Raw genomic sequence first — 19243 nt, 5'->3', positions numbered from 1 at the left:
ATTTCGTGTGTCGACACCGTGTCCCGCACCATCTCAATGCTCGTATTCATGCTTATTTACTGTTCATCAAGATTATAGCCTGCCCTTTAAAATGTAATGCATATTAGTAAGGCAAAAGTATATTTTTGATCCCTGTACTCAAGGAATAAAATTTCGGGTTTCGAGGAAATTTCGATGGAAATTTCGATGGAAATTTCGACGGAAATTTCGAAAATTTTTAAATTTCGACAAAAGTTCGACGAAAACGACGGAAATTGCTATCAACATACGGACATTTTGAATAAAACTTTACCATATATGCATTTAACATATTATCTATTACATTGATAAAAAAACATTGAAGAAACCAAATTATATAGTAGGTTTCATGTGATATAAGATAAATATAATACGCGCTGGAGGCAAATATTTTTAAAAAATTGTTCACTAATTAATAATTACATAAATAATACCTTAATTTTATTTATACAATTATACTACAAGTCTACAATAGTACAATATTACAATTAAAAGATAAAAATATTGATTAATTAATTGAAAGAGCTTAATAATTGCAATTAAAAGAGTGATTAAACATATTGATTAACTTAGTTAAAAAAATGATATAAGATAAACATATGAATTAATTAATTGAAGGAGCTTAATAATTGCAATTAAAAGAGTGATTAAATTGTGTAATTAAAACAATAAAAAGCATTGATTATTTTGGTAATATACTAATGTGTACAACTGTACAAGAAAAAGATAAATGAAGAGGATAAGAATTAACTAAATATGGAAAATAGTCCAAAGCCACTGCCACCTGGACTAATCTGGGTGACCCACTTTGCCTACCTCAGTACCATATCTTCTCCAAAGTCCAAACATACTTTTTCATTTATCTTTCAAACCCACTCACCCACACCCACCCAACCCAACTCTACTACTCTCTCTCGCAAACTTTTCAATTTATTTGTATAGAAAGTTAGAAATCTCCAGAAGCTAAAAATTCTCAAACCCCCAAATTCAAAAACCCACTTGAAATCTCCAAACCCCTTTCTTTCTTTCCTTTTGACTCTCCCAAACACATACAAACAAAACAAAGATTTCTCAAAGATTTCTCAGCACCAGCACCAGCGGCAGCGCCGCCTCCTGAGGCGGTCACTTTGGACTCAGACTTCGTCGTCATACTCGCGGCGCTGCTCTACGCCGTCATATGCGTGGTGGGTCTTCTAGCCGTGGTGCGCTGCGGGTTTGCAGTGAGCGAAATTTCGTCGAATTTCGATTATTTTCGATAATTTCGGCGAAATTTCGAATATTTCGGCGAAATTCTCCCAAAAAATTGATGGAGGTGTGATAAAATTTTGGTATCCCTAAAAATCGAAATTTAACTCCTTGCCTGTACTTTAATGAAGTTTTTACTTTGGTCCCTGTTATTTCAATTTTAGCAATTTTAATTCCGTATTTTCATTATGTTTGCAATTAGGTTCAAATTGTTAACTCAATTAATTTTTTAAATGAAAATATGATGTGACAATACATATGAATGAATCTTTTAGACATTTCATAATTAATACAGTCTAAATAAACAATTTAAAAAATTAAATAAAATATAATTAAGAAAGAAAGAAAACAAAAAATTAAATAATTAAGAAAAAAATACATGTGTCCAAATGTGATTGGACAACGTCACTTGGTTAAATGAGTTCCACTTATAGGTTATTTAAAATGACCAAAATATTCCTGTTATGTTATATTTCCGCTAATAATTTAAACCTAATTAATGATTTGGACCCAATTGCAAACATAATGAAAGTACGAAATTAAAATTTCCAAAATTGAAAGAACTGGACCAAAGTGAAAATTTCATTAAAGTATAGGGACTAAAAATACACTTTCTCCTATTAATAATACTTTTTAATATGAATATGATAGAAATATATATATATTTATTTAAGTTGAGATATACCTGGCCTCTATATATATAATAAAGAAGAGAATGTCTATGTATCTTATTATTGATGGTATACTGAAAATTTGAAGACAAAGCAAGAAAAAAAAAAAAAAAAAATATTAATACAAGAGCCAAATACAAGAAGTAAACACACGTGAGCAACCCACCAATAAAAGCCCAATTTGATAAAACCCAACTAGCTACGGTCTAAGACTTTAAGTTAAAGTGGTGTTGATGTTATATGAATAGCAGATAGCTTTGAAACTAAATACATAACTATGATTGGGGGCCCTGTTCAATTGCATGATCAGAATAAAGTAAAGCTAGCCTTGATAAGTTGATATGTACGTATTCAAGTACGCACACACCTATGTACATATATATATAGGTACTTAATTCATTCATGTATAAAATTCACCGATATATTGTACTTAATTATTTCATGTTGAAGAAGAGTCACAATAATAAGCACAAGTACTTGATACTTTTTTTTTTTTTTCTCAAACAAGTGTACTTGATACTTGGTAGCGCCAGTTGGCCCAGTTCTAAGATTTATATCAAATTGTGTGTATTCTTTGATTTAATATTAAGTTGATAAAAGAAGCAACACTGAACGGACCATACACCCAAAACGGGTCATTACTGATCTTGAACCAGAACTTATATTTTTTTTTTCAAATTAACCACTTAAACCCAAGTAAGGTTTGTTGAAAAGTCCAACGAAACTTGTAACAAAAAAAAAAGTCCAACGAAACTATTGAGTGTGAGATTTTATCACAGTGTCAGATTTGCAACAAACGAGGTCATACTGCTGAGTATTGTTATCACAAGTATCCTCCTCAAGATCCATCAGCTTCATCAGATGCCATTCCTCAGTGTCAGATTTGTTGTAAAAAGGGCCATACTGCTTTAGATTGTTATCATAGAGGCAACTACTCTTTTCAAGGCAAAGGTCCAACTACCACTCTCCAAGCTATGACTGCTCAATACAATCCACCTTCACGTGAGCCAGATTTTTGGATCACTGATTCTGGTGCCTCAAATCATATGACTGCCAATCTTTCCAACTTATCATTGGTTACTCCTTTTACAAGCAATGATGCTGTTATTGTTGATAGTGGTGAAGGTTAGATATCAAACACATTGGCTATTCTTCTGTTTGTTCTAATTCTTCTCATCCACTACATCTTACAAATGTGTTTCATGTGCCCAAGTTATCTGCTAACTTTCTTTCAGTCAATCAATTATGTCATGATAATGACTGTGTGTTGATATTTGATGCCTTTCTTTTTCTATACAGGACAAGCGCACAGGGAGGGTCCTCTATCAAGGCTTGAGTAGCAAAGGCTTATATCCACTTCCACTGTCCATTCCTATCAAGTCTCCATTTCGTCCATCCTCCACTTCTTCCACAGCTTATCTTGGTCAATGTGTTACTTCCTCCCTATGGCACAACAGATTAGGTCACCCCTCTTCTGAAGTTGTTGCCAAAACATTGTCAAAGCATCATCTGCCATCTTCTACTTCTAGTTCATCTTTGTGTCATTCTTGCATAAAAGGCAAAATGTCTAAGCAACCATTTTCTTTGTCTTCTACAAAGTCTACTGTTCCTTTCCATGTATTACACACTGATGTTTGGGGACCATCCCCTTGTATTTCTTTTGAAGGATATCGATACTATGTTTCCTTCATAGACGAATGTACAAGGTTTACATGGATTTTTCCAATGGTTTATAAATCTGATTTCTTCTCTATTTTTGTCAAATTCCATGCTTTTGTGTCTACTCAATTCTCCACATCTATCAAGACTATTCAATCTGATGGTGGTGGTGAATATACCTCCAAGGTCTTTTGTGAGACCCCGTATTTTTCAAAGATTTATTTTAAATATTTTGAGAGTTTATTTTGATTATTTTGAGAATTTTTTTTGAGAAATAAAGGTTTTGGATTTAATTTTTAATTTTATTTTTAAATTGGGTTTGACCCAGAGTTGACTTTTAAAATTAGTGGGCTTTCGTCTTTGACTTTGGGCACGTTGGATAGGTCTCGAGTTCACAAGTTCGTAGACACGAAGCACGCGTAAATCGGAGTTACGGTTTAAGAGTTACGAGCATTTGAAGAAAAGGCTAATTTTGTAATTTGTACAAAAGAAGTTTTAAAACCCAAAATCAGACTCTCTCTCTCTCTCTCTCTCTCTCTCTCTCTCTCTCTCGCTGCCCCTGCCACCGGCGCGTGAGGGCGCGTCCGGCGGCGGCTGGGGTCGGGCTTTGGTTCCCCTCCATCGCTGCCCTCCCCTCTTCCTCCCCCTGGCCACCCATCACTCACTTGAGCCACCATCGCGTCGAATCGATGCGAAGAACGAGAGAGGCTCTCGTCGGCGATCTCGCTTTTTCGGCCACGCCACGACCAGCGACGGGCACCGGCAGACTCATCGCCGCCGCCGTCCTCCCCAGCCCGGTCTCGTACCTCGCCGTCACCCCTCGAAGTCGCAACAACGCAAAACAGAAATGGAGCCACCGCCGACGATCTGATATTTCTGGCCAAGATGCGACACCAGACCTACTGGGCTTTGTTCCCCTCGTCACGGTGAGTTCAACCATGGTCTCCGTTTGCCCATACGATGCCCCACGGCGGAGCACTGAGCTCGAGAAGCCAAGCCAGCCGCCGGCTTCCATTGCCGATTTCGGCCATTTCTGGCGACTTTTGACCGTCGATCCAGTTGTCAAAAATGATCCTCGAGGTTCGTGCCGCCGCTGCCACCATCGGAACCACCACTTTTGGAGGCGGGTTAATGGTTGTTTGACCCGTTTCCACTCAATTGAGGTCTCAGGAACCCTTCTAATCCCATTTGGTGCACGGGCTCGGGAAATCTCATTCCTGATGCCGTTATGCTGCCAGATTTGTGATCTGAGCAATAGCGCCATGAAGGGCATTTCGGTCATTTCACGTGGTTGCATTGTGAGTGATACTTATCGGATTTTAATGTAGAGTACTGTTAATGAATTGTCTGTTTTGTGTGTTTGTTGTTATATGTTAGGAAGACTAAGTGTAGAATTTGGATCATGAGAATGAATTGACGATGATTTGAGGCTAAGGAATTAATTGGGAATTATAGAGTTGCCCTGAGATTAATTACTAATTAGATGAGAAATGTCTATTTTCGAGGATCAATGAATGATGATTAGGCAATTATTTTTACAGAATAATCAAATTACTTATTGAGGAAGTGTTGGTATGATTTGAGTGGCAAACAAGTGAAGGGTCATGAGTAGGAATCAATTTCGGAAAGGATTCATCATAGTTCGGAGTAAACAGTGAGTGAACCTTGTTTTATAAATGTTTTAAGAATAAATTTTCTCACAGCAAGTGTCGATGATGATGCATATGTAGAGGTGAATCTGAAAAGAAATGCAAGGGGTATTAATATATTATTAAACAATGAAAGTTTCGAGAATGCTGTGATTGAGGTTGTGCGAGAATACCTGCCTGCCCGTGCATCGATTCGCTCTGTACGGGAAGTGGCGAGCCTAGTTACCTGCCTGCTTGTGCATTGATTCGCTCTGCACGAGAAGTGGTGAGCATTCCTGCCTGCTCGTGTATAGATTCGCTCTGCACGAGAAGTGCCGAGCATTCCTGCCTGCTCGTGCATCGATTCGCTCTGCATGAGAAATGCCGAGCATACCTGCCTGCCCGTGCATCGATTCGCTCTGCACGGGAAGTGGCCAGCTTATCTGCCTGCTCGTGCCTATGCACGGGATATGGCGAGCTTAATTACCTCAGTGTATGACCAGCAGTTCCTCGGGTACTATTGTGGCGTGAGGTTTCAGTTGTAGAGTATTATTTGTTCTTCAGAGATCGATTTACAGTTTTGGAGATGATTTAAAAATGGATTTGAGAAATGGATTTAAAATTTGGAGATTTCAATGAGCGATGTGAGTGAAATTAGATAGATGATTGTTTGTATTGTGTGGTTATATTGCATTGTTGGCTAGGATTTGGTAAAGTCTAGGCTTGAATCTTGAGGATGAAATTGATGGTGATTATGCATTGAGGTTGTTAATTTGGATGTGAATGATTTGAGGTTGAGGTTAATAGTTGACGATTAGGCAATTAATTTGCAGAATGATTATTATTATTATTTTTGGTGGGATTAAGATGTGAATTTGATGAATTATGTTTATCCTGATGCTTGGATAATTGTTGATGAAATTGTGATGTGATTCAGTAATTATGGATGTTATTATGGATTATTTATTGAGTATGGAAATTGAAGAAATTATTGAGGTTAGTTAATTAAGTCATTTCACTTATATGAGCTTTCGAGCTTATCGGGTTTGTTGTATAACCCGGTACACCATGGATGTGGTGTAGGGTTTGTGTTTTGCAGGTTAAGCAGGCTGAGGAGGCAGTGAGGAGAAGTTGAGGCAGTGAGATCACTTTGTTTTGTTTAAATATTTTTATACAGAAGTTTTACATAAATGTTTTATTTGAAAGAAATTTATTTATTTATATTTATGTGCATGACTCATTTTTTGAAAAATGGTTGAAAGGCAGTGTTTCAGTATTTTTATGGGCCCGAGGTTCGAGGCGTTACATCTTTCACGATTTCTTGGCTCATCATGGCATTGTTCATCACATTTAAATGCCCTTGTACCCCTGAACAGAATGGCCTAGCTAAGAGGAAGCATAGGCACATTGTTGAAACTGCTCTCACCTTAATGATCGCTGCATCTTTACCTTTGTATTTTTGGTATTATGCTTGCTCGACATCCACTTATCGCATTAACCGTATGCCTTGTAAAGCTTTACAGTTTAACTCTCCCTATGAAAAGCTTTATGGTCATCTTTCTCCTATTTCTCACCTTAAAACGCTTGGGTGTGCTTGTTTCCCTCTATTAAAACCCTATAATACCAATAAATTACTGCCAAAATCAAAATTATGTATTTTTATTGGTTATGCTTCAGGTTATAAGGGCTATCTTTGCTATGAGCCAGAATCTAAGAAGGTCTTTATTTCTAGACATGTTCTATTTGATGAACATGTCTTTCCTTTTGCTACTAAGACTACTGTTGTGTCTCATTCTCTTCCCTTTTCTTCTCCTACTGTGGTCTCTATTTCTTCATCACCGCCTATTCCTTTGTATATTCCTTCTCCTTCTTCTACTGTCTCTTCTTTTAATTCCTTACATGTCAATGCTACTCCAGCACCATTATCACCTCCTTCTGTGCTTGTCCCTGAGCATGAGGCATTTACTTCTTCCTCCCCACATTCTCAGTCCTTGCAGTAGCCTTTCTCACCTGTTCAGTCTTCACCATCGGCTTCATCTTCAACAGAGCCACAAGCTTCTCAATCATCACATGCTTCTCTCTCGGCTACTAACAACACCTTCTCTGCTCCTATTGGCACACTTTCCATTGATTTGCCAATAGCACCTCTCAATGCTCATCCTATGTAAACAAGATCAAAGTTAGGGATCTTTAAGCACAAAGCCTATGTGGTCAAGCCTACTGTTGATCTCACCCAAAATGAGCCTCATACCTTTGCTTCGGCCTCTAGGGTTTCTGTTTGGCAGCAAGTTATGCAAGAGGAGTATGATGCATTGCAAAAGCAAGGTATATGGACTATCGTTCCTCCTCCCTCTAATCGGAATATTGTTGGCTACAAATGGGTTTATAGAATCAAACGAAACCCAGATGGATCTATTTCCAGACACAAGGCTCGGCTCGGCTCGTAGCTAAAGGATTCAGTCAAGAACCAGGTCTTGATTTTGAAGAAACGTTCAGTCCTGTTGTGAAACATGCCACATTTAGACTTATTTTGGCATTGGCTGCTCAATGCAAATGGAAGCTTAAACAATTGGATGTCAAGAATGTTTTTCTTCATGGCATTCTTCAAGAGGAGGTCTTTATGCCACAACCTCAAGGATTCATTGATCCTCGGCATCTTTCTCATGTCTGTAAACTTCGAAAGTCTCTCTATGGTTTGAAACAAGCACTGAGAGCATGGAACGAGCGTTTCACAAGTCATCTACCAGGTCTTGGTTTCCATGTCTTTTATGCAGATTCCTCTCTCTTTGTCCGCTGCAAAGGTAACTCAATTGTCATTCTACTTCTCTATTTAGATGACATTATTCTTACTGGCAATGATAATGATTCTATTCAAGATGTCATCGACCAACTATCTCATGAATTTGACATGAAGGACTTGGGGGATCTGAGCTATTTCTTAGGCTTATATATTCAGCCTACTTCTCAAGGACTTTTTGTTAACTAGTTTAAGTATGCTAAGGAATTGCTTCACAAAGCTGGCATGTATGAATGTAATCCTTATGCTTCTCCTTGCCTTCCTCATTTTAAACTTCTCAAACATGATGATGAGCTTTCTCTAATCCTAGTCATTATCGAAGTATTGTTGTTGGCCTCCAATATCTGACTTTTACAAGGCCAGATATTGCATATTCTGTTAATCAAGCTTGTCAATTTATGCAAGCCCCTACTGAATTGCATCTTAAGGCTGTGCATCGCAAACACAGATATCTTCAAGGCACGCTCGATTTTGGCATTCATTTCAAATCTGGTCCCTTCACTCATACAGCCTATAGTGATGCAGACTAGGCTGGTGATCCTGATGAGCGACGATCTACCACTGGTTTTGTCATTTTTCTTGGTTCTAATCCCATATCCTGGTCCTCTAAGCGCCAACATACAGTGTCCAGGTCTTCCACTGAAGCAGAGTACCATGCCATGGCCATGACAGCTACTGAGCTTGCTTGGATTCGTGAGTTGCTTTGTGATCTTCCATCTCTGTGATAATATCTCTGCTATCTCTTTATCTTCCAATCCCATTTGTCACTCGAAGGCTAAGCACATTGAAGTTGATTGTCATTTTGTGCGTGATCGAGTTACACGAGGTGACATACGGCTGGAGTATCTCTCTACTACTGAACAATTAGCAGACATTTTCACCAAAGGCCTAGCCTCTCCTCAAATTCGTTTTCTTCGTTCCAATCTCATGCTTGGCTCTCCTCCCACATGAGCTTGAGGGGGGGGGGGGGGTGATAGAGGTTATGCTAAGCTTAGTGAGTGATTACAATATTAATCATGTCAGTTAAGGCAGCTAATCATTAGTTTGCTAAGCAGTTACTCTGTTATGTTGTTAGTTAGATTGTTAAGACAAGGAAGGGTATTCTTGTCTTTGTTTGTACTGTATATAAAGCTGATCTACAGCTGATCGTATTCATTAAATAAGAAATATCAGAAACATCAATTCATTTCTTTCTTTTCTCTCTTCTTTTCTCTGAATAGTCAACATCATCTTCTTCAATTTCTCATATGGCTATCAGTTATTAGTATTGCATCTCCTAATCTTATAGGTTGTAGATTGTTATGTTTTTCTTTTTACAAGACTAAGCTCATTTTCATTCATAATTTGAACGGAGTAACGTACTCCAACACATTCAACAATATATTTACTTAGGGTTTTTTAGATGTAACACCATTTTAAATATCTCATTTTAGAGTAGGCCCAGTAGGTAAATTAATATACGTGAGGTTTTTTTTTTTTTTTTCCACGTCAGATAATGGCTTAGGTATGAATTTGTGGATATTTACAAAAGATATCATTGCTCCAATTTGAGCAATATTTAAAGATCCATGATTTGAGGCATTTATTATTCCTAATTTTGAATGTTTTCATTGATGAAATGACATGATTCATGCATCCAATTAAAAAAAAAAATTGTTACCAATTATGAACATCAATATATAAACACTCAAATACAAAAAAAAAAAAAAAAAAAAACCAAATATACATATAATATAACTATAATATAGATAAAAAATTAGAAAATTAGGATTAAATACCAAATCCTAATAATTTTTTAGAATAGCATGAAGACCATATAATATTTCAATTGGACTACCAAATTTAAATGTACTTTTTTAGATTAGGTCACATATATGTTGTCCCCTTTGTTTTGGGTCTTTCTATTTGACATTTTTGTCCTTGAGGCTTTTATATTGTCTTAGAAGTTGGCTAATGTAGTCTAATTGTACTTGTGAGCATAAAATTACAGCGTTGCCTTTAATTTAATTTAGGGTATAGAAATATGATATAGAGAATAGAAATGTGACATAGGGTATAGAAAAGGGTGCATGATATATAAATGAGGTTTAGAGTTTAGAATTAGGGTTCCGGAGATCATGGCTTAGGGTTTTGAATTAGGGTTCCGGAGCTTATGGCTTAAAGTTTAGAATTAGAGTTTCGGAGCTTATGGCTTTGTGTTTTGAAATTTTTATCAGTATTGCCGCTATTTGGACTTAATTTTTTTTATCAATAACCTTAACACACTTTTTACACCCAACTAAAAATTATAAATTATAAAAATTTATTAGTATACCCAATAAGTTTTCCCAAATTACCCTTACTAAAACCCAACACTACATCCCACTTATTATACTCTCTATACCCAACAAAAACACCCAACACCATCACCACCACCACCACCCAACACCATAACTTCCGCTACCACCACCTAACATTAAGGTATTTCTTTCTTCGTCTTCCTTTTTTTTTTTTCTTTTTTTTTAACTACAAATGCATATAAAAGAGTTTGAACAAAACTAAGAAACACAGCCCCTCCTCCTCCCTTACCAGACCACCATGGGTGACCAGCGACCCAATCGACCTCCAGATTAGGGGTCACCAACCTCTGATCTGGAGGTTGATGAGGTTGTTGGCCACCCATGGTGGTTTGGTGAGGGAGAGAAAGAGAGAGAAAGTGAAGGGGAGGGAGAAAGATGGAGGGGGAGAGACACCGGCGGTGGGTGGGGCCGCTGGTGTTGGCGGTGGAGGTGGGCTTTGGTCGGGGTGGGTTTTTTGAAAGTCATTGAATTGTTTTATTTAATTTGAGGGTACATATGAAATTTTCAAAAAAGGTGGTCAAGAAAGTAAGAAAGGGTGATTAAGATAGCTCCACACAAATACTAAAGGTTTAGAAGTGATCGGCCTGCTTGATGGAGGGAGGAGGTCTAGAGAGCTTTGATTTCTTTAGCTCAGCCAAAAGCACAAAAAGAAAAAAAAAAAAAAAAAAAGAACGAGAGAAAAACATTTTCGCAACTTCAATATTTTATGTTGATCACAACCACATCAACATGATAACATCCACACGTGAAAGTGTGAAACAAATTATTATGCTGAATTTGATTTCAAATGATTGTATTTTTTGTGTGATTTAATTTATTCATTTTTCTTATGTATATATAATAAAAAAATATAAGACATTTGTATAAATGTTATTTTCATATGATTTTAGTGTTCAAACCATTGAACAATTTCAACTGGGTTGTATTGAGACTATTCAAAAGTTTCAAAAAAAAAAAAAGGCGGGGAGTGGATCAAGCTGACCGCGGATCATTAAAGTAGGCTTCACGTGTGTGTATATATATATAGAAAATTTTTTTAGGTAAGGATGTCCGTATTTTTTAAAATGTGTGAACGCCGACACAGTGCTGACATGAGATAGATAGTGTGTTGACACATATGATGTGCTGCAGCAAGTTTTGGAATTTCATGTCGACACACTATCCATGTCGGCCACTATGTCGGCGTTCGCATATTTTGAAAAAATGCGGACGTCCTTACTAGAGATGGACTGTATATATATACAGGGAGCTTCAAGTGTGGGATCCCAATGTGGGGTCCACTCCACATTATATTTCAATGATCCGAATCGTTTATTTTTTAAGTTTATATTCAAATATCATCTTTGCAAAACATTAAGCAAATCAGAAACTATTAAGCTATCAAACTTTGATTAAATAACTAGACGAACAAAATATTTTCGATAAACAATTGAAATGATGATTATTTAATCAATGGTCAAATGATTTCTGATTAACTTAAATTTTTGCAAGCAATCCTTCAACGAAGACCAAAAAAGTAGATAGTTCCGATTATCGAAATACAATGTAGAGTTAGCTCTATGAGGAATCCCACAAATAAGCCTAAATGTGGGATCTTACACCTGAAGGGGCATATATATATATATATCAGTAATGATCACTCGCTCACCATAGAGCGAAGAATTCCCCGCTGACCTAACCACCCAGCAACGAATTTCAATGATCGGAACCGTCCATATTTTAGAGCATCATTCAAAGATCACCCTTGCAAAAAAATTCAGCCAAATCGGAAACTGTTTAGCCAGTGTATTATTGTCAACATCATTTCAACCTTATCTGACAAATTTTTTTTGTCTGCAAAGTTTGGAAGACCAAACAATTATCGATTTGACTGATTTTTTACAGGGACGACTCTTAGGACCTAAAACATGGACGGTCCCGATCATTGAATTCCCTGCTCTGTGGTGAGTGGGGAATTCCCTACTCTATGGTGAGCGAGTGATCATTTTTGTATATATATATATTTTTATTTTTTATTTTTTTTTTTATGCATGTAGGCCGTTTTCTTCTTATGGCCATGATTTGGGCTAAAAAAAAACACAAATTTTAATCAAGCTACTAAGCTAGAATGGAAAGCGTGAGGAACCAAATCAAATTAAAATATTTATACATTTTTTTATGTTATTCATGTACGCAGTTAATGGGGTAGCCTATTTGGAAGGGTTTTAGAGCTTATGGCGTGTTTTGAATTTTTTATTAGTATTGTCGTTATTCGGACTCAATTTTTTTATCAGTAACCCCAACACACTTTTTACACGCAACTAAAAATTATAAATTATAAAAATTTATTAGTATACCCAACAAATTTTTCCAAATTATCCTTACTAAAACCCAACACCACATTCCACCTATTATACTCTCTATACCCAACACCATCACCACCACCACCACCCAACACCATAACTTCCACTACCACCACCTAATATTTAAGTATTTTTTCTCCTTCTTCCCTTTTTTTTTTAATTTTTTTTTATTACTACAAATGCATATAAAAGAGTTTGAACAAAACTAAGAAACCCAGCCCCCCCTCCTTGTTCTTCTTTTAATTTTTTTCTTCTTTTTTCCTACAGTTAATTCCAAACTGAGAAACTAGCAATCCTCCTCCTCCCTTCCTACCCACCCCCACCCAACAACCTCTCACCCCTGGTTGATCGAGACGCCGGCGACGTTGCCAAGAATGCATCATCTCTCGCTCTTTCTTGTTTCTATCTCTTTCTTCCTCTCTCTCTCTCTCTCCCTTAATCTCTCTCCAATCTGCTACAATGAAAGCCAAATCATTTCAAGTTGAATTTTTTTTTTCTACAAGAAGAAGAATGAGGTTGGACCACCACCCAACATGGAGGTTTGATTACAGGGCCAATGGTTCTACAAATTGGGAAAGGAATAGAGTGAGGGAGAGAAGGAGAGATATAGAGAGAGAGAGGGAGAGAGAGAGAGAGGTGGAGGGATGCCGGCCAGGTGACGGGATGAAGGCGGTGATCGTGGGGGGCTGGGTTGTGGTGATGGGATGATGATAAATTTTTGTTTTTAATTTTTAATTAGAAAAAATGGTACTGCATGGTTGGGTATAGAAATGATCTTGAGTGAATTTTTTGTTTTTGGTAATAACTTGTATGTCTTTGTTAGTCAATTTACATTAGGGTAAAATAAGGAATTATGTGTTAAGAGAAACTTCTCTGTAACAGAGATATGACTGATTTGGTATCTTAATCCAATAACATGATGACACATATGCTTTTATACTTTATCACATAACACTTTCTCTATTTCAAGACATAATCTATCTCTTAGAATGCCAAGTCAACTCTTATTCCTGTTATAGGTAAGTTTTTTTTATTTTTTAATTTTTTTTATATGTTCATGAGATTGTTGGGGCTTTTAACGAATTGGTTGGGGCTAAATAGTGGCACCCAATCAAAATCTGACCCACCCACCCTACCACCCCCCCCCCCCCCGTGCCATTACCGATGGTCTCTCTGTTTCTTTCTCCTTCTCCCTCCTTTCTCTTTCGATCCCTCTATTTCTCTCTCTTCTTCCCCTTCTCTTTCTCTTCCTTTTTCTCTCTACCTCCTCACTGGTGACCGGACCACCATGAATGGCCAGCGACTCAATTGACCTCCAGTCGGGGGTCATTGACCTCAAATCTGGAGGTTGATGAGGTTGCTGGCCGCCCATGGTAGTTCGGTGAGGGTGGTAGAGAGAAAAGAGAGAGAAAGGGAGAGAGAGAGAGAGAGAGAGAGAGAGAGAGAGAGAGAGAGATTGAGTTTCGCAACTTCAATTTTGTTTTATGATCACAACCACGTCAACATCATAACATCCGCATGTGAAAGTGTGAAAATTGAGACAGAATTTTGTCTTGTTTTCAAAAGATTATATAAGAAAGTGAAGGGTTTTAATTTAATTTTATATATATCTGATCATGGGTTTTAAGTTGGTCATATAGTACACTGGTACTTATTATGTCCCCACACTCCCGGATTTTATCTTATTTTCCTAAGGACTATATAACCAGCGTCCGTATTAACCGGCAGTTAATGGGATTGTTGATAAAGACAAGTATAAATCCCTAAATTATAGAATTTATAGGAATAATAAAAAGGAATGAGAAACTAGCACATTATTTTTATTTTTATTTTTCTAGACAGCACATTATTGATTAATTTTTGGTGGGATTCTATATTTTGTGGTTGAAGATTTATCATAAGACAAAGCAGCCTTGCTTCTGATTACGTGCAACAGTAGCAAGTTAAAAGTCAAAGATTCTAGATCGTTGTTCAACTTGAATGCATGAGGATAAAAAGCTATTAAGAAGAAGAGACTTAATTGGATCCTCATGATGCAAAGAGACATTATACCACGTTTCTTTAAGGACCCACCAAGTCCTATATATGAGTAGGAGTAACCAGCTATTTCACTAAAAAATGGTACAATCTTTCGAAAAATACCTTACTCTTTCAGATATATCCACAAGATTGGCAGTTCCGGTTCATTGGCTTGGGATGCTACCTCCATTTGAAGAAGGAGGCCATGAGGTCCAGTTTCAGGTTATAGATGGAATTGGATTCTATTGGGAATTCTGCTGCTCTATTAGGAGGACAGGGCCCTACCCAAAGCCTGTTCTTCAAGCAGAGGGTTGGCTCAGATTTGTCAATCACAAAAAGCTCAAAGTTGACGACAAGCTCATTCTTGATTTGAAGGTGCACGATTTCAGAGGAGTCCAATTGAGACTTAGAGCACAGAAGTTGAACACCGAGGGTCATTGGGTTGATGTTTAGCTATATATATTATAGTGTCACTAGCTACTACGTACGTTGCCTAGCTTGCAAAGGTGTTTGAATAATGCATGCAAGGTAGGCCTATATACCTATATATATATACAGGCTCCTTCTATTGAGGTATATCTCAACTTAGTTATGTTGAGGTATACCCTATTAGGGCCCACACGAGTCGTTTTGTGTCTATCCGAACCATTCAATTTTTACATCTTCATTGATAGATCATCCTTGCAAAAAATTAGCTAAATCGGAAATCATTTACCTATCTAACTTTGATCAAATAAATGGACGAACCAAATATTTTCGATGAAACCGTTCATTTGTTTGATCAAAGTTAGATAGGTAAATGATTTCCGATTTGGCTAATTTTTTGCAAGGATGATCTATCAATGAAGATGTAAAAATTGAATGGTTCGGATCGACACAAAACGACTCGTGTGGGCCCTAATAGGGTATACCTCAACATAACTAAGTTGAGGTATATCTCAATAGAAGGAGCCTGATGCTATCTCATGTCAATATAGTGTCACTTATGTATTAATAATATTTATTTATATTATAATACATAAGTTGATTATATTACATAATAATATATTAATTATACAAAATAATTTTTTAAAATATAAAATGCATATGCTGATATGTCTAACGTGAGCTGTCCATCCAAAATAGATATAGAATAAAAAATTGAACACCATTTGTCATTTTATCTGCAGTTTCTTTCGTTCTTTTTTTTTTTCTCTCTTTTTTCTTTTAATTTTTCTAATAATTGTGTTTGCAATAATCAAAATGAGGTTGAAAACAAGGTCATGAGTATTGATTTTTCTACTTTGGTGGGCCAACGGGCAATTAATATGGACGTACCTTCACTCACATCCCGAAATAGTTGTTACATAACATCTCTTATTAGAGATGGCCTAAAAAGACAAGAGGTCCAAAAGTGCTTGATCAAGAATCTTTCTAGAGACAATTCAGATGTCCTAATTAAGTATATCCTAATCTGTATCCTAAAATGTTCAATCCTATAAAATAAAAACACTTAAAAATAATAAAATATCATAGAAATACCTATATCTATTCTTTAATTAAAAAATCGAAGTCCAAAGAAAATTTGTGTTATATATATTATAGGAGTACAAATTTGCTCACCACCTCTAAAAGTGGTGAGCATCACTATTTTATTTATAGGGTGACATGTGTTCTCTAACTTAACTCTAGTTAACAATTTTGAATTAATAAATTTTGATATAATAATAATGTGAGAGAAAATCTCTTTCTTCCAAAACTTACTTGCCTTTTTTCAATTCTCTCACTCTCTCTTCCCTTTATTTTTATTTTTTTGAGTAAATCTTTTCTATTATTTCTTATTTGACACCCTATGTCTTTTCAACTTTCATCTTCTTCAGGAAAAACAAATTTGGTCGTCTACCTTGTTTCCTACTAGTTTATTTCAAATATTAATTAATTTGATTTTTTTGTGGCTAAAATTAATTAATTTGATTAACTGATCAATAAATATGTGATCATAAATTTTATAGGTAAGTACAAGCACTCAACCAACAACTCAAGGATCATCTCGTCAGTTAAATTTTTCAGGCTTAATTTGGTTCAGTGTTTGAAGATAAGAGTTGTAAATGTCCTTTACATATGATTTCTGATATGTTAACTTTAGCATAGTTGTGTTGCATTGTAACAACAATGTTTTTGGGTCGGTAGTATTATGTGTTTTGTAAAATTATTATATATTGGGCTTCATGTAAGAAGCCTATGGATACCTCATGTAGTTTTTTCATTCAAAATTAAGAATTTAAAGCAGACTAAAACAATTTATTGTGTTATAATTTTGAATGAACAATTAGCTTAAAATAAATTATGGAATAATAAGTATAAAAATGAGGTCTTCGATTGTTTTAGATTAAAAATGAGGTCTCCAATTGTTACATGCTCAAAAGAGGTCTTCAATAGGAATAATGAGTATAAAAAGTTCTGGAAATTTCTTTCAAATGTGTGATGAAAGATAGTGCAGGGTGAATAAATAAAAAAAGGGTGTAAGAGGGTAATGTGATGAAAGAGTGCAGTATAAAGAAAAAAGTGCATATAGGAATAAAAGAGAAGAACAAAAAAATAAAAAGCAAAATCAGGAAAATAAAATAAAGGGGAGAGAGAGCCTGAGAATTGAAAAAGGCAAGTAAGTTTTGGAAGAAAGTGATTTTCTCTCACCTCATTATTATATCAGAATTTATTAATTTAAAATTGTTAATTAAAGTTAGTTTAGAGGACACGTGTCACCCTATAGATAAAGTGGTGATGCTCACCACTTTTAGAGGTGGTGACCAAATTTGCACTCTATATTATAGGCTTAAATACTTTTTCTTTCTAAATGTAGCCTCTCTAGACACTACAACAAAACTTGTCTTTAATAACACAAATTTTATGGCGTTTATAAATAAATGCCATCAAATATTACTATAGATGACATTTTTAAAATTTGCGTCATTAAATCTAGGTTGAATTGCATAAATGTCATCCAGACTATAAGGCTTATGCTCAAATGCCGTCCAGAAAAAAAAAATTTCTAATTTATCATCCAATCTTTCAAAATATAGCAAATGTGCCACTTTCGTTCAGTTCCGTCCATAAGCCCATTAAATATCATCACATGACTCTTATGTGCAGGGGCTATTTAGTAATTTCATCTCAAAAGCTTACTCACCCCCTATGCCCCATCCATCCCAATGTACGATTTCCGATCAACACGATTGCTCTAAAACTGATTAGGGCAAAGAAAGAATGGCTAGGTGAGAACGACATATTGGGAATCGATTCGCTTGTGAAGGTTGTTGGATAATCGATTCTCTCAACATGGTAGTTGACAAGATGGACCATCGATATAGGTTTTCTGGAGACCCCCAGTCTATGGTAAGTGTTCCATTTTTTCGACAATGATATGGGTTTTGGCTGTTGTATGGTTGTGGACAATGATATGGGCGTTGAAGGGATTTTGGGTGAAAATGGGTTTTGAATAATGATATGTGGTTATGTGGGCAATAAAAATCACTTTCTCTTAGTCTTGAATTTTTATTAGATGTGTGGGTCAGTAGTTGTTATGACGCTCCGAAACTGGAAATACCACAGCGGCACCCGTCTTAAAGATCCTAAGACTATAATACCCCTTACCCCGAATATTATATTCACAAGTTCTCTAAAAAGAGTTAAGCTCTTTTTATTGAAGAACCCGTGTTGGATCAGAGTAGTAAAAATACAACGGAAGAAATTACTGAATATACCTTAAATTATAAATAATAATAAAGAGTACCAACCCATGAGAGTTATGTGTTTCAAATACACTAACCCTAGTGCTACATAATAAAATAGTAGATAAACAGATATGTTAGGATAGTCCAACCCAAGCCAGAGTGATTCAGTCTTCAACAAAGTGGTGCAACAAATTGGACTCATGGGTAGCCAATGGGAGATGCCACCTACGAGGATGAAAGAGAAACACCATCACGGATCCAAAGAAAGGATCTAAACCAGATAGCAAGGTTGAAACTGACAAGCTGCAAGTGCCACACCCACGACCTGAGTCTTGGTCTCCAACAATTGGATTATCTGCAGTCACAAGAATACAGTAGGGGGTAAGCGTCACATACGTTCATCGCTTCCCCTCGGGGGAAAATCCTGGTTAGATTTGAAACAATACTCAAAAATATAGGATTTCAAGGGAAATAGTTAAAAGCAATGTACACCTAAAAACAGGGTATCAATACCAATAATATTGTAACCAAAGCCAGTAATGATAAAGATAATTATGCCAATAATCAGTGAGTAAAGCCTTTGCATGCTCATACATCTTTTTCTGTGAAAATCCTTCCTGTCACGTGACATAGTTCAGAAACATACCTGCGACCGATCACATACAGGCCAACTGCCAGTATCGGAAATTCAACCACCACCTCGATACTGTGATGAGAGTATCCATTTACCTAGTAATACCACATTGGTTAGCCTCCCCAGAAGGACATTCGACTAACCAGTTCATACTTACCCCTCCAAAGGTTTAGGGGATCGA

This window comes from Dryas octopetala, chromosome 7 (assembly GCF_963921425.1).
Source record: "Dryas octopetala chromosome 7, drDryOcto1.1, whole genome shotgun sequence".
Taxonomy (NCBI): domain Eukaryota; kingdom Viridiplantae; phylum Streptophyta; class Magnoliopsida; order Rosales; family Rosaceae; genus Dryas; species Dryas octopetala.
Note: the sequence above shows the minus strand (reverse complement) of the source record.